Raw genomic sequence first — 17251 nt, forward strand, 5'->3', positions numbered from 1 at the left:
CTTTATCCTAGGTGACTTACAACGATTTGAGATACAATTTGTTACAATTTTTTTGTTTTTCCAATTGGAGCACAAAATGGTGAAGTCACTTGCTCATAGTCACACACTATCAGTATCAGGATTTGAACCCACAACCCCAGGGTTTGAATTCCAAAGTTTTCTTTATTATAGTTTTATGTTTATTGTCTTCTCCTTTGCAGTTCTATAACTCTTTTTTGTGCACTGTAATGTTAAAGAAACATCCACACACTGTAATGTTCTTTATATCCACTCACCTATTTGTCAACCTTGTCACCATTTCTTAATTCATGAACAGGAGTAGCGAAGAAATGCAGCCACGTTATTGTGTTTTTTTTTTTTTTCAAAATTGAGTTTTTTCATTTCAAGTAGTACATCTGCTGTTTTGGTAGTAGGCTCAAAGAACACTAACAGACCTCCTGCTTCAAAAGACAATCTATCAAACCACAGTAGCCATGCTAAGAACATCAAAGTAAACCCATGAAAATTAAAAACAGTATTTTGTAGGTTGAAAGGCATTGCAGTAAATCCACGACGGAATATAGTCGAAAGCTTTTGGATGTTTGTGATATTTTTTCCTGTAGCCTATGGGTCATAGCTATATTTGCCACGGTCACTGAATAACAATGCTGTTCATAACATAGCCATAGAATCTTGTGCAATAGGTTACTCAAATGCCTGCCTTCTGTCAATTCAACATTCTTTATACCTTCCTCACCATGAAGAGTCGCTTTGCATTCTTTCAGCAGTGTCTGGCAGTGGAAGGTTCATGTACTCCATCACAAGTTTCTGCCACAGTGTTGACGAAAATCAGCTTTGACAGCATCATGTTTGGAGCAGGATCCAACTATGGACAGGTTGTCTATCTGTTAAGGAAATTCCTCTCTTTCTCTCTCTGTCTCATTCTGTCACTGGGCCAATTTAGAGTTTCTAATCAACCATGCATGGACATCACTGGAATGAGGGAGAAAACAAAAGCTTCAGGAGAAAACTACACAATTCTATGCTGTAAGTCTTAACTTCACACAGTACAGCCTAGGTGCTTGGTGCTTTAAGGAAGCATCTCAAACCTCTATACTAACATCCAGTAAGAGTTCTCCTTAGTTTTGACATTTATGTTGAAAATGAAGATGTCTCTTGTTCTATTTAACATTTCAAGATAACATTTTTAATGAAACCTGCATTTGTTTACCTGATGTCTAAACTATAGAAATATAATTACAATATTGGCAAGGACAATATATTCAGATTCATGAAACAAAAGAAGTGGTGGCACCAAAATTTGTTATTTGCATGAGGCTTTTTAGATTGAGCTAATAGGATGTTAAGTTATATATAATGTGTTACAGACATGTTTTTTTCTCCAATTTTTCTGTTTTTTTATTGTTTTACTTTTCTTTAAAATGGCATCCATTCCTTATACTTTGCAAATTTAACTCTAAGAGGACGTCACTGCTGGGTCCTCCTTATGGCTAATTATTGATGTCCCAAACAGTGACTCAACAGCAGGTCATCAGGAGTAGTAAAGATTCTTGTAATTATTCCTTTTATTCTTTATTCTCTGATTACTGAATCTTTTCAGTTTCGCGATTGTACTTTTCTTATGGATGTGTTTTGGGACTTAATTGCTGTGGAGGCAGTTTGTTAGGTTTTCCTATATTTGCTAATAAACTCTTCATTTATAAAGATTACAGTTTGAATAGTCTATTCAAGTAAGAGTTATAGTTTCTAACTTTAGTACAGATTTTCAACTTCTAAAGGCACTTTGCCAATTATAGGTGTAGGCCACAGTCTGCAGGTTGCTGAGTTGGAGTTAGCCTCTTCTCGACAGACCATTGAATTACCAGGCCTGCTTTATGGTCTTTTGTAGGCCTCATGAATCCCTCTCACCATGTTTTGACTCCTCTGTACAACAACAATATTGCACATTTTTACAGTATAAGTCAAGGGAAATTATGCTTAAGCTATACTGAAGCCTCATCTGGAGTACAATATGCAATTTTAGACTTCATATTACAAAAAAGAAATAGCAGCAGCAGAGATAGTCCAAAAAATAGTGACTTGTTTAACTCCAGGGGCCTCATGCATAACGCTATGTGTAGAATTCATACTAAAACATGGCGTATGGACAAAAGTGGAAATGTGCATACGCACAAAAACTTTCAAATGCACAAAACTGTCTGTACGCCAACTTCCATGCACTTCTGCTACATAAATCCTGGTCAGCGTGGAGAGTAACTTTTATTGTACACACCTGCAGCCCCATCCTGACTCCTCTGAGAATTTTGCAGATTTTAATATGTAAATCAATATAAATAGCCCCTTAAGTTTAGCTTTCTGTGAAAAGAAAAGCAAAAGTATGGGGAAAATAGAAGAATTTCAGCGAAAACCAAGTGGAGGCAAGGAAAAATGTACTATTGGTTGGTTTAAGCAGTGATATAAACAACAAAAGGAAGTTGATCAAGTGACAGAGTGATGGAGAAACTCAAAAGTTCAAGTTCAGAAAGTAGCACACTGCCCGAAATAAAAAAGAAGTGGTCAAATATCAAAGTCACCGTAAAAAGGCGAGTCAATGGCCACCATCTGAGTGTCATTTGGAAGCATATTAGGGTATAGAGAACAGAAAAAAAATAGGGACACAGTTTAAAAAAGGTAAAAATATCCACTTTAATCTCAGTTTATTTTGTCATTAAAGTAGAACGTAGTAAACCTAACCTTAAAATCGTGTAATTTACTAGCTTCTCAATTTCCATTGTAACTAAAATAGAATGTTAAATGCTTCATATTCTATGTGTTCTTCTATGTACTCTGTGTGTGAATCACTACATCACTGACAGGACACAGAATACATTACATTCATGATATTACAGCTCTCTGAACAATTTAAATACTAAGATGTATACTTGATATCATTTTCAGCAATTACAGGAATTAAAGCATGTACTAAAAATGCTTGAATGTTGGCAGAGTGGTAGCATCCAGAGATTGTCCCTGCCTCCCGCAAGATGCTTGCTGCACTGTGCGCGACCTTCAACTAAATAATTTGTTGCAGCAGTACTGTCTCTTTCAAACGTACTAACCTCCAATTCCTGTCCTTCATTTTCTTTCTCCAAGTAGCCAATCACCACACAATAAGTTCTTTAAATGTAAAACTATATCTAAGCTTAGAACACAGATTCTTCAAAACTTACATGGAACATTGAAATATCTTCATAGTACATGTTTAATTATTCCATCCATCTATCCATCCAGGGTCGCGCCAGTCCCAGGAAGTATAAAGCGTGAGGTAGGAACAATCCCTAAACGGGGTGCCAGCTCATTGCTACCGCAATGAAGCTAAAGTTATTGTCTGTTTTTACATGCATTTTTAATACTCTATAATTTAATATTGTTTTTTGTATCAGTATACTGCTGCTGGATTATGTGAATTTCCCCTTGGGATTAATAAAGTATCTATCTATTTATCTGTATAATGTAATATACATATTTTACTGCAATTCATCTTAAAATGATATCAAGAGCTCCAAGAAGATAGCGTTTGGACATCTAAATCCATTTAGAGGCCAGTCATCATCATCTGTAAATACATGCTCACTTCTATTGAATTGAATTGAATTCCTTTATTGTTATTGTAAGGTACAACAAGATTCAATATGCAAATCTTCCATAAACGTATTTTCCTATAAATTATAAAACAACAACAATAATAACAACAATAATAATAATAATAATGATAAAAAAATGAAAAATATACAACATGTAAACATAGGTGGCTCAGGTTGTGCAATATTACAACTGTAGTGCAAGTTTAAAGTGAGGTAATTGCACTGATAAGTACACACAGTTCTACTGGGAGCACTTGATGGACTGATTGAATGTGTTTAGAGCTCGATAAAAGTACTTCTGAACCAGCAGGTCCCGACAAGAAAGGCTCTGAAGCATTTGCCATATGGGAGCAGTTGAAATAGACTGTGAACATGGTCAAAGCAGCATGTGCTAGATGCTGTATCCCAATAATCCTCTTTCTGATCAGCTCTTGTAGAGCTGTGAAACCACACTCAAATACAATGGGTTAAAATACCTTCAGTGGTACACCTAAGATTAACAACGCTAAAGCAGCTATAGCATTTGGAATAGTTTAGTTTTTATACATTGCGATGTGAGCGTGGAAATGGGCATACGCAACATTTTTCTGCATACACACACACCATTTATACATGAGGTCCTAGGACTTTGAGGTACTGTATGATAGTATATTAGGTGATATAATTGAAGTTTTCAACATTATTAGTACAGTGGCTCCCAGTAATTACTTCAATGTAAGTTCCTCAATAAGAACATGCAGACATAGATGTAAACTTATTAAAAGTAAATTTCACACAAACATTTTGAAGAATCAAATAAAATATGTGATTTGATATTTCTTTGGAAAAATTATTCAGACAGGATTGGCAAGCTTTGTTGGGGTGATTGGTCTGTTCTCATTAAAACTGTTGTAATATTGTAATATTTAATAATGGTTTTGAGGGTTCCTTAGAGATTAAACAAACTTTTTAAATGTCTGTGAATGTTCACAGGAATTCAATAATGACTCATTTAAAATGCACATAACCATACAAAAAGCTGGTCCCTATCGCATCAGGTGCAAGGCAGGAACCAAACCTGAATAGGGTGCCTGGGCAGAATCACACACCTAAATTGTGCAGCTTGCCCAAAAGCTGCATAAAACTCCCCATCAGCAGTGGCCAAGGACTTGAGATCATAATTCTAAAACTCGGAACTCATGACGTAATGGACAGATTGCTAAAAATGGCTTTATAATGGTAATCCAAATGGTATTTTCAAATGTCCTATTTCTGATTGAATCCACAGTAGGAGGATTATATTGCAGGATTGCATGAAGAACTCGGTTTTATCTCCCAAATCCTGAAAATTGTGCAGGTAAGGTTAACTGGCAATTCCAAATTGTCCTAGTGTGTGCGTCGCTTCAATGAACTGGTGCTCTGTCCAGGGCTATTTTTTGCCAGTCCTCTGGGATAGACTCTGGTGCTCCATGATCTTGAACTGGATTAAGCAGGTATGAAACTATAATGTTATGATTTAAAAAGTTTCTCCCCATTCTTTTGCATTTTCTGTAATCTCTCTCCTAATAAATGCTTTGTAACACTAGATGCAGCAGTACTTTGGACCCTGGGTTAAATATCCCCACATTACCATGACAGAGTTTTCACCAGACTTAATTTTAAGCCTATTTCAGTTCCCTTTTTTAGTTGAGAGAAGGGCTGTCCACAGTAGATTATTCAGTTTCATACATGAAGCCGCTATTCAGCAGATCAGCTGCTACTTTTCAGTTTAAGCACTTTGTCAATACATTGACAAGCCGCAACAACAGGCTGTACATTTGATAAATATCTGTTGAAACGTGAAGTGTGCGTTCCAGCTCTCCCTTCTTGGAGCATTCCATTGGTGCAGAATTTTCTCTGCAGTGCACATATGTGGCTTATATCCACTAAAGCTAAATAACAGTACGGCATTGATTTACGAGGTCTACATTTCTTTGAATGATCCCTGCTGCTGCGGCCTTCAGCGTTTTCTCTTTCATGTGTCAGTGTCAGAGGGCAACTGTGAACCAGCTGTGGAAAGCTGGTAAAGAAATTGCCATTTCATTGTCATATTGTTGCAGTCCTGCATTACAAGTACATTTGTAAAGTTAGTTTAAAATACTGACATGAGACAAACTGAGTTATCAGCAAACTGAAGAGAAACCTTTTAAGGGTAACTTTTTCTTGTCCGACAGTGGTGAAAAAGTTTTTAAAATTGCCTTTTCGTTTTATTGGGTTTCTAAATTTATTTCAAATTTCATTGCTTTTAGGGGACATTTTCATTATGCTAATGTTCTTGTTACTGGGCAAAAGTGGGAATAAGCTGAACTTTTTTTTTTTTTAAATAATAATGAGCCGTGTCATTAGCCTGTCTCATTAGAACAGTATGGCACAGCACGGCTTATAATAACAGGAAGGATCAAGAGAAACCATAAGGTGTGAATGACACACCTCATAATTTAGGACACACTTTTTTTTTTTTTAAATTAATGATAACTTTAACAAATGACCAAAGAAAGCAAGAAAAAAAAATAATAGTGCTGAGACAAATAAAAATAACCTTTTCAATATGAAAGAAAGTGGGGGGGCACACTTAATCCTGGGGGAGAAGTTATTTCTCAGCTTTTTTGCATGCTGGTTTTCAGTACTAAAGTGTGTGGCACTAATAATATTATCATAACACTTACCTGAAGAAGATTTTCTGAAGACACCTGCTATGTGCAGTTAGAACCTAAGTAGATATAACTACCACACTTTATTAAAAGTGTATTGTGATTTTTAAATAAAACTACTGATGTTTTGTTTTTTCAAAAATTTCAGGCGCAGACTTTCACTGAAGTAATTTTTAAATAAATGTGACGAGACCTACTTTAAATTAAAGCAGAAAAAGTGACGATTAGTCACTGCAGCAGAAAGTGTCTTTCTAAATTTCCAAATTATTTATTTATTATTTTCTGAGACAATAGACAGTGAGCTAAAGTGTACCTTATGCTTAAATGAGAAGTTCAAGGAGATTAAATTTAAATATTAGTTGGAAGAAAGCTGCTGCAGTCCTCTATGACCAGGATAGTTCATCCTCTGTTTAGGGCATGAACAACACAACACTTGCATACATGAACAATTTTCATTGTACCTCAAGAATTTGTTATATAGCATTTGTTGTAGTTACAATCAATTCATTCATTATTCTAAAGTCAATTACTCAATTATTGATTTTTTAGAATGATAGATTGGGTAGTAATGTACTGCAAGGCACACACAGAGAGCTTACTTTAAGAGTAATTAATCAACAAACTGCACACCTTTGGGACACATCCCTTTAAGAGGAATAATAAATAATCAAATAAAATGTGCAAAGATTATACAGACGTTGACTAACTAAACCTGTGGTTTAAACTCCTAGATGTATTAACAGATGTTAATAAAATACATTCTGATTTATGTATTCATATTGAGGTAATTACATAGTCATTCACTCTCTCCAGATTCATTTTAAATCCCAGTTTGATAGGACTTAATCAGCACATTGTATGCATATACAAGTCATGAATATGAGTTTGGAAAATGGAAAGTACCAAAACATCAGTATAAAAGGAAATTTCTTTTCTTTTTCTCTTAAAATTCCCTAGGCCTCTGAATTTTTCCACAAATAGTATATATGGTAAAAATGTCAATAGCAATGGCAAAAATAGCGATAAAAGCATCCATACTTATCCATAACCTTTTAAATTAAATAATAATAAAGATACTGGGCTAAAGTATAAGAGTCATATTAATACAGGAGTGTTTAATCCATGTATGCAATGCTGTAAAAAAAGGAGTTCTGTTTAGATCTGTCAAATAATTTTTTTGAAGCTAATATCAACAGGACTTCACAGGATTCTAATCATGTATGCATTATGCTGTTATTGACAAAAATGAAAAAAATATTTGATTTTTGTGAAGAAATAGATGGTAGCACTTTTTCAGTTCTGATTGTGAACAACTTGACCAGAATCTTGGCGTCACTGTTTAACAGGGATAACAGTCCATAGGATGCTTTCTTTTATTATCCTAGATTGTTCTAGTATTTTTGTGATGGACTGTGTTAAAATATGCAGTCAAGACAGAAAAAAAATGTCTGAACTGGAGGATCAAATAGCCATTAGCCATTACCAAAATGGGAATCAAACAATCATCCAAAAATATCAAAGATAAAGGAAGCACTGAAAAAACATTCTTTTGAAAAGGATACAAGTCAAAAAGAGGTTTGTATATGCAAATCCAGATAAAACATGACCGGCCAAGCTGACCTTTATACCCTTGACCTAATAAGGTCAATGTCACGACCTTTGTAAACACACCCCCAATAACAGGAGGATGCATCTTAACAATAGGATCCAAAAAATAGCAGCAAAAACTTTATAAATTGTTAAAAGAAATGTTTAGAAAGTTTATGTAATTTCAAATAATGGATGGTACAATTAGACTCTAGAAATAGGAAAAATAAATAAGTAATAATTAAATGCAGAAACATGAAGATATCTATAGAAAATATTCCAAAAATGTATACAAAGTCCTCATTCATAAAACAGGCTTTTTTTCTTGATTTTTATAAATTGTTCTGGACCCACTAAAAATTATTGTGGCCTTGTTTTAGGGGTTTTCGAGATCTAGGAATATTGCGGCCCCTTTTATTCTGTTGTTTGATTTGTTTTTAATAATGTTGAAAATAAGAAGCATTCTCCTGAAATCCCATCTTGTTTTACTTATAAGTGCCACCATTTTGAGGAGTATTTGTGGACAGTTGCTATGCCATTGCTTTGCAAGGTCAACAGGAAGTGCGCAGTGGATAACATTTCTGGGTCACAGGTATAGTGGTCATGCCATGCACTTCCTGGGGGGTAGTTTCCATACGTCGCTTAAATCATCCGAGATCAGATGCCTCATCTTGGATGAGTTAATGCCGGTGAAACTCATCCAGGATAAGTCGGTTTTTCAAACACAGCCGTGTAGTCTAACTGGAGCTAATCATCCGAGATAAATGAGCGTGCCCACGCCGATTGAAAAGCCCATATATATTGAGCCTAGAAAACATGATCAGCAAATCTTTGATATGCTGCAACAAAATGACGAAAGAATGGGCGCATTTTTTCACACAAGCGGAGTAGGACCTTTTACTTGAAGGATATGAAGAATTTCAAGATTTAATATGCACAAGGGGTAACACTGCAAAAGCAGCCCAAACCAGAAAAGACGGCAGGCAATAAATGGCTGACAAATTAAACGCTAAGTAGTGTTCATTGTACTTACTGAATGCAGCGTTCCATTTCCTATGTGTCTGATTAATTATTATTTAATATGTCATAATTCCAGATCAAACGTGAGCACAAGGAGAACATGGGAACAGGTTAAAGTGAAGTACAAGAATATACTTCAAACTGGTAAATATTAGTATATAACTATTTAAAGAATTGTTGACATATATAATATAAAAAAACATTAATTTTAAAGCTAATAAGAAGGCAGACAAGCAAAAAACAGGTGGAGGTCCATGCAGTCCAGACCTAACCCCTGCAGAAGAGTTGGCTCTTCAGCAAAATGCCCATCGCCCTGTTTGTGAGGGCATTCCAGGAGGAAGCTCCTCCTCAGAACCAGTGGCAGGATGCAGTGGTGACTTCATTTCAGGTAAAGGATGGTCATTGCATATATTTGTCCTCATTGTGTGCCATAGGTATGTTCCATATAGCCCTCTTTTTTTTTTGTTGGGTCAGTTGCAGGAAATGTCATTTCCATAGAACTTGTGTCTGACCAACAAGATATTGACGAAGGACAAATATTTAATGAAGACACTGTGTCTGATTATTAATCAGGAGGAGAGGTACATTTTCAAAATAATATTTGATCAAATGTGGCCCAATCACATTTGGAAATCCTGGGTAATGAGAATGTTAGGCTGATTGTGAGATTCTTTATGGAACTGTGGGTGTTTATGCCTGTGTATTACCTACCTGCAATGGCATGAAACGCCTCTTTTATTGTCTGCACATGCAGGTGTCCAGGAAACACTATGAAAACCCGAAGGAAATATTTCAGAGCCAAACAGACTTTACGAATTGCCTGGCAAACTGCACTTTTAGATAGATTTTCCGTATCGCCTACAATATATAAAAAAGTGCCGCTTGCAAAAAATTTCAAAGCAATGCATACTGTCTGTGTGGTTGTGAGAGCCCGACTTCACCTAGTTTGACTTCGAATATAAGGTGCAAATAAATCTTTGAAGTACAATATTCCCCCTCCTGGAGCAATAAAGGATCTTGCCGATCACACAAAACCCTCTCTATATGAAATTCTCTTCTTATAATTTGCGCACCGATATCAATTGGTCGCTCATTCATAAACGGCGAAGCCATGACTGAATGAATTCCATGCACGGAAACTGATTAAGTGTGTGAGTTAATCCTTGTTTACATAGAACAAACCTGATCCGAACAGGTTTGAGGATTAGGATGTGCTGCTATGACAACACATACACCAAAAGTTTCAAAAAACCGACAGATCCAGGATCATGCCAAATTGTCAACATTTACAGCCGGCTAAACGAGTAATCCACGTACGAAAAATATCCCCCTGGTTGGTCTTGATTGTTGTTGCTTAATAAAAACAAGTGCCAGAAAACAAGATTGTTTCTTAAATATTAATAAACAGACAGGCCTAGAGCAGACATGGACCTTTTCATCTTCTAAAACAAAACATTTAAGCGAAACATAGTACAAATTTTAGAATCAGAACTTACAAATCTGAATAATAAACCAATGGTTTCCTACAGTACCATGACATTTTTTTTGCACTTTCCATTTAATATTTACAATTTCCCAAAATAGTCACTCCTGAGTTATACTGTAAAAAGCATAAAATAAAGCATAAACATAAAAATAAATAATTATTCATAACTTATACACAGTGTCTATAAAAAGTATTCATTGCTTTCCTAAGTTTTCACATTTTATTATTATACAGCATTGAATCACAGAGAATTGAACTGGCTTTTTTTACATTGATAAAGAGAAAAAGCCTGGTCAAATCTCAAAGTGAAAACAGATTTCTGCAGAGTAATCTAAATTGACTGCAAATATAAAACACAAAATAATTGATCACAAAAGTTTTCATCCCCTTCAAGTCAGTATTTTGTAGATGCACCTTTGGCAGCCATGACAGCCACGAGTCTGTGTGCACAGGTCTCACTCGACTGAGACTGTGCACATCTGGACTCTGCAATTTTCCCCCACACTACTTTGTTAAACTGCACAATCTTTGTCAGATTGCAAAGAGATTTAATGACTGAGCTACACATTATGTAATCTTGGTTTTAGACCCTATGAATTTTTAGGATCATATTATTTGCTTTTTCTCTTTGCTTCTCTCTGTTTATGGTTATGTGACATAGATAGATAGACAGATAGAAATGTTATTAATTATCCCACCTCTAAAAGATTCTGGCACACAAGTATTGGATCCCTTTTCAAAAACAACTCACATTTTCTTTCTTTAGGGTTACTGGAAGCTAAAAGGCATTTACGAGAAGATCATAATAATAGACTTGATATTTTTGGAAATGCTTCTTAACTCTGAGTTTTGATTTGTGTCTGTAGTTCTGCTGGTTTAATTTATTACAATTTGCGTTTTGTGTTTTCACTCTTCTTTGTATTTCTAGAACTCATCTTTGCCATAACCAACAATGCTCTGTTTCCTAGTCTCACTTCCTATACTGCCTTACAAGCATTGTAATTCATTCTCTTAATACTTGTACAGTTGAGGATAGGAGTTTCTATTTTAGGAGTGACTTCAGCAAATCTGGATTCTACTTAGTCTCTTTCTGTAACCATATTTTGTCAGCTTTGTCATAAACGTGATCTATTTACATTAACTTTTCTGGCCTTAACCCTGAGCATGGCTCAGGCTTGGAATGCTGTATAAATACGGTAAAGCCCAAGTAAGACTTAAGGTGACATGTAATGATCTGCTTTACAGTGTTATGTCCTAATAACCCTCATGACAGTATTCTTCTGCTATCTAGTGGATCAAATAACATCATGCTGCAGAAAATCATGAATATATCTTTGTGTTCATGAGTGGGAAAGAGCCTTCATCTAATAACACTATGGCAAATGAAAAGGTGTAATGTTAGTTTTAGAACAAACTGAAACTGAACTATTGCTCAAATGAGCCATAGTGATGGTGATGTGAACTAGTCATCAGCCATTGGCACAGACAGTGAAATTAACACCTGTTCAGTAGATTCCGACCTGAGACAAGTTTCAGTGATGTTCATATTAAGTTTCAGCGTCATACTATTACTGTCAATCCTGCACCTCCACATTGTCAGTTTATGGGTAATTCTGGTCTAAATGTGTCTGTTGATCATAATTATCTGGACTGTTTACAATTAATCAATGATTGTCTGTTAGAGAAAATAGTTGTTGAAATGAATTGCTATGCTGAGCAGTGTCAGAAAAGTCACAGTAAACCATTTGCTTATTGCTGCAGACAATATGTGGGTGTTTTTATTCTCCTAATACTGCATGGCATAGTGTGTAAGCTAGTTCAGAGATGGTGATTGTCCACAAACCAGTTGTTGAAAACACAAGAAGGAAGATGGGAAGACAACCGACCCAGAGTGGTTGGTAGTGTGAGGCCAACAGCGGCTCAAGTCTCTCCAGCTGAGTAAGTCTTGGGTGAGCTGGAGAGACTGGGAAGGAGCTGTGTTTGGCTAGTGATGCCTCAATGACTGCTGCAGGTTTTTATTCTCGTGTTTTAAACCTTTGGGAATTTTACCTTTTTATGGATTATTTATTTATTTATGGACATTTTGGAGCACTGCACTTCTTTTATTTTGAACACTTTTTGTTTTTGTAATAAAAGCACTTGCATCTTTTGCACCATCCCCTTGCTCAGTTTGATTTGTCCCAATAGGCCAGCTCATCCGGTTACATTACCGATGGTGTTGGGTTCAAGGGCTCCCAAAAGGGAGGAGGGAGCTTGGAGCAGGACTCACATTGTCACACAAGCAAGGAAATTATGCAAACTATTGGATGTGTATGAGTCCATCATCAAAAATTTGATTGTGACATAAGTATTGCATAAATATTACAAGCAAAACCTGTAATGGATATATTACATCACATGTAAATGGTCATAATTCATTATCAAGTTCTGCATGTTGTAGATAGATAGATAGATAGATAGATAGATAGATAGATAGATAGATAGATAGATAGATAGATAGATAGATAGATAGATAGATAGATAGATAGATAGATAGATAGATAGATAGATACTTTATTAATCCCATAGGGAAATTCACATACTCCAGCAGCAGCATACTGATAAAAAAAAATTAAATTAAAGAGTGATAAAAATGCAGGTAAAACAGACAATAACTTTGTATAATATTAACGTTTACCTCCCGGGTGGAATTGAAGAGTCGCATAGTGTGAGGAAGGAACGATCTCCTCAGTCTGTCAGTGGAACAGGACAGTGACTGCAGTCTGCCTCTGAAGCTGCTGCTCTACCTGGAGATGATCCTGTTCAGTGGATGCAGTGGATTCTCCATTATTGACAGGAGCCTGCTCAGCACCCGTCTCTCTGCCACAGATATCAAACTGTCCAGCTCGGTGCCTACAATACAGTCTGCCTTCCTCACCAGTTTGTCCAGGCGTTTTGGGTACATATGAAACTCGATACTTTATACCAGTAGATGCGATGGCAAATACATTCAATACGGTGTTGTTATATTATCTGTGCTGTCACTGGTGGACCATTTTCTTCACTAAGGTTACTGTATAATGATGGACAGTTTCTATACCTCACTTGAACTGCCTGAGATTTTACTTCAAAGGACAACCACTGTATATAGCAATGCATGACCAAACTGCTGTGATATGCCTGGTGCGTCCATTTGTGTGAACGTGCCCTAACTCTGTGGCAAAAAGACAAGATGATTAAGATCATGTGGTAGACAAGAAAGATACTAGCCACCTAAACACTGTTCACAATGCAACAACTGTCAATGTTCCTGTGTGGAGAAATGTGGAAGTCACTATGCCTTGCACAATATAGTAGGCTACAGTGACACAATGGGCAGTGTCGATCATGTGATTCAGCCTCTGACATTCTTCCCTTTCATGTACAAGTAACAGAAATATATTACAAAAAAATCCTTTGACATCTGCTCGAACAGTGAATGTGTAAATTGGTGACTACTTTAAAACATGTCACACAAAGGATGTGTACTTGCATCAGTACAGCAGTAAACACCTTTCCTATTGTGAATATATTGACATTTTGGTATTTACACGATTCTCTAACACATAATAAAATTTTTTTTTGTTGAAAAAAATTCAACATTTTGGCTTGTTCTTCTGGGGGAAGCAGAACGCAGAGGCTACTAAAGCCTTTTGTTTTTGTGGAACTCCTCTTGAGCTGTTAGTCTGGAGAGGAGGCCTCCAAAAGAAGATAATTTGAAACTTTAAAACCCTTTAGACTCCACTGTAATGGAATCATATACCTTAGCTCTGTCCCTGTTTAAATGCCAGCCAGCCAAATTATTTTTTCAGGCTCATTCAGTTTGTCACAAAAAGAAAGTAAAGACTCTAATGTCCTTCTCCTCTTATGCAGTTATCTCTGCATTGCCCATCTTTTTCTATCCTGAGTAGATCAAATTTTCCATCTTCTTTCAAGACAATAAGACACCTTTGTATGCTGTTTCATTTTCATCTTTATTGAACCCAGAAAAGAGTCTTAGGAATATTTCTATCTTGGGAAACTAGGCTAATCTTCTGCTGAATCAGAAATAAGGACTGGTATTCAATCGGCTGTGTCTCCACATTATTTGTGCAACATAGCACCCCAGAACAACAAGGACTGAGGAACCAGAGAATTTGCACATTTAATAGCTGGTGGTAGGCTAGTGAAAGATGAAAAACAAGCATTTACCATTTTTCAGTTACATCAATATACTGTTAAGTCTGATTGATCCTAAAATAAACATTGACATCCTGTTTTGTCCAGAGTTTTCTAGTTTAGTGTGAGGGACGGCCGGAGGTTCAGTCCGGCCAGTACATCCCTGAAAGAAAAGAATGGAGGAAGGCAGCCTTTTCAGGGCACTGCATGTCCCGGGACACCAGGTGGCAGCTCCCCTGGACGGCAACAGTTCTCCGGATTCCCTCAAAGCATCCTGGGACGTGGAGTCCGTTTCCTCAGCCCTGTTGGGTGCTGTGGGTGCTGCCAGGGGGAGCTCACCAAGAACCTGGAGACTCCTACTGTTACGACAACCCGGAAGTACTTCGGAGTCACGAGGACGGAAGCCCACAGTACTTCTGGGCTACTTGAAGAAGGATGATGTGGCGTTTGACCCAGGAGAAGAGAAGCAACACTTCCAGGTCATGGACTATTTAAAGGACTGGTGGAGACCCAGCAAAGAGAGCCAGAGTTGGGAGGTTGGGTGACGAAGCTGCTGGGAGTGGAGGATTGTTGTATTGTTATTGATTATTGTTATTATTATTGAGTATTGGAGAATTGTGGAGTATGCAGTGCTTTGTGCACTTTATTTGAAGAAAATAATTAAAAATTCTTCTTGGTGCTTTTACACGTGTGTCCTGGACATTTGTCTGTTGGGTTCACGGGGCAACAACGCCCCTAGTGTCCACAATAGATCTAGGAAAACAGAGATGTCAGAGCTGCTGTCATCGTCGTGATTCTACTTTCTGGTCATGTATTTTGCTTCTGGGGAATTAAAGGAAGAGTTTTCCATATAAAAGGCACTATAATTCCATGTTTGTAACAACAATCATATTATACTGTCAGTTATTTTGATTTTAGATTATAAAAACAGGGCTTTGATATAATATGAATAATAGAAACCTGGTTAAATGATACAGATGGTCAGGAGTATAATATTGACAGGTACACATTATGTAGGAAAGACAGGCAAAACCCAAAATGTGTGAGAATCTGCATTTATGTTAAACAGAATTTAAATCAAGACTTCTTTATTTAGGTGGTGAGCTTAGTGAGGATGTTTGGTTTCAACTAGACAACATTAGGGACTGAGGCCTGACTGTGTTATAGATCCCTTAATGGAGAGAACAGTTCCATTTAAATATTTTTAATAATATATTGAAGAGGTTAAGGTGACTGAGATAGTAGTATCTAAAGACCATTATATAATAAAGTATGCATTGTTTGGCAGATTACATATTCAGAAAACAAAGCAGTTAAATTTAATTTTAGTATGGCAAACTTTGAGCATAGCCTAAGTAGGATAAATTAGAATAGGTGTAGAGACAGGTGAGGACATATGAGTCAGGTTTAAAAGTGTTCATCCCAAAATTTAGAAGCAGTAAGAAATTAAAGAAAATTGAGAGGTAGATAGATATAAAGATGGGCGGCACGGTGGCGCAGTGGTAGCGCTGCTGCCTCGCAGTTAGGAGACCCGGGTTCGCTTCCCGGGTTCTCCCTGCGTGGAGTTTGCATGTTCTCCCCATGTCTGCGTGGGTTTCCTCCGGGCGCTCTGGTTTCCTCCCACAATCCAAAGACATGCAGGTTAGGTGGATTGGTGATTCTAAATTGGCCCTAGTGTGTGCTGGGTGTGTTTGTGTGTGTCCTGCGGTGGGTTGGCACCTTGCCCAGGATTGGTACCTGCCTTGTGCCCTGGGATTGGCTCCAGCAGACCCCTGTGAACCCTGTATTCGGATTCAGCGGGTTAGGAAATGGATGGATGGATAGATATAAAGATAAAAAGGAAGTTACAAAGAAATAGACAAGTGGTTTAAGGAATGTAAAACTAATAACTCCAGCACTTACTGTAGGGCATATTAGCGCAATAGTTAAAAACAATGTTAGGAGAAATATTGCAGAAAAGGTCAAAGATGAGACAAACAAATTCTTACAATATATCAGTACTAAATGAACAGTCAAGTAATTAAAAGAGTATTAGGAATGGTAAAATTGAGCTAGAATATACAGACAATGATTTTAACTTGCATTTTACTGATGTTTACATGTGTGAAGAAGTTGATAACCTCTCAAAAGTAACAAGGACTACTAAAAAGGTACTTATTGATTTGCAAATTGAAGAGGGAGAAGTACTGCTTAAATTAAATTGGCTGAAATCTAACAAATCATCATAACCAGGTTAACATTTATCCTTGAGTGCTAAAGGAAGTTAATGACTCCATATATAATCCTTGGGTACATATTTTTCCAAAATCTTTGCACAATGGGGAAATTCCGAAAGACTGGAGGCAAGCCAAATTATCCCATTGTAAAAGGTAATTGGGCTTATCCAAGTAAATATTGGCCAGTAAGCTTGTTAAGGAAAAGCTCCAGCAGCACATATCTATAACAGACATGTTAGCATATACGTAACATGGCTTCAGACAAGGATGTTCACGTTTCAATAATATGTTGGAATTCGATGAGGAAGCCACAAAGGCAACCAGCCAGAGATATGCAAATGACAGTATTTATCTCGATCTTCAGAAGGCTTAGTGAATAAACTAAAAGTAGCAGGAATTCAGGTTGTGGTCTCTAGGTGGGTATAAAATTGTCTCAAGATACAGAAAGGAAACTGCTCTTTTTTAAAAGATGTG

Source organism: Polypterus senegalus, chromosome 2 (assembly GCF_016835505.1).
Source record: "Polypterus senegalus isolate Bchr_013 chromosome 2, ASM1683550v1, whole genome shotgun sequence".
Lineage (NCBI taxonomy): Eukaryota > Metazoa > Chordata > Cladistia > Polypteriformes > Polypteridae > Polypterus > Polypterus senegalus.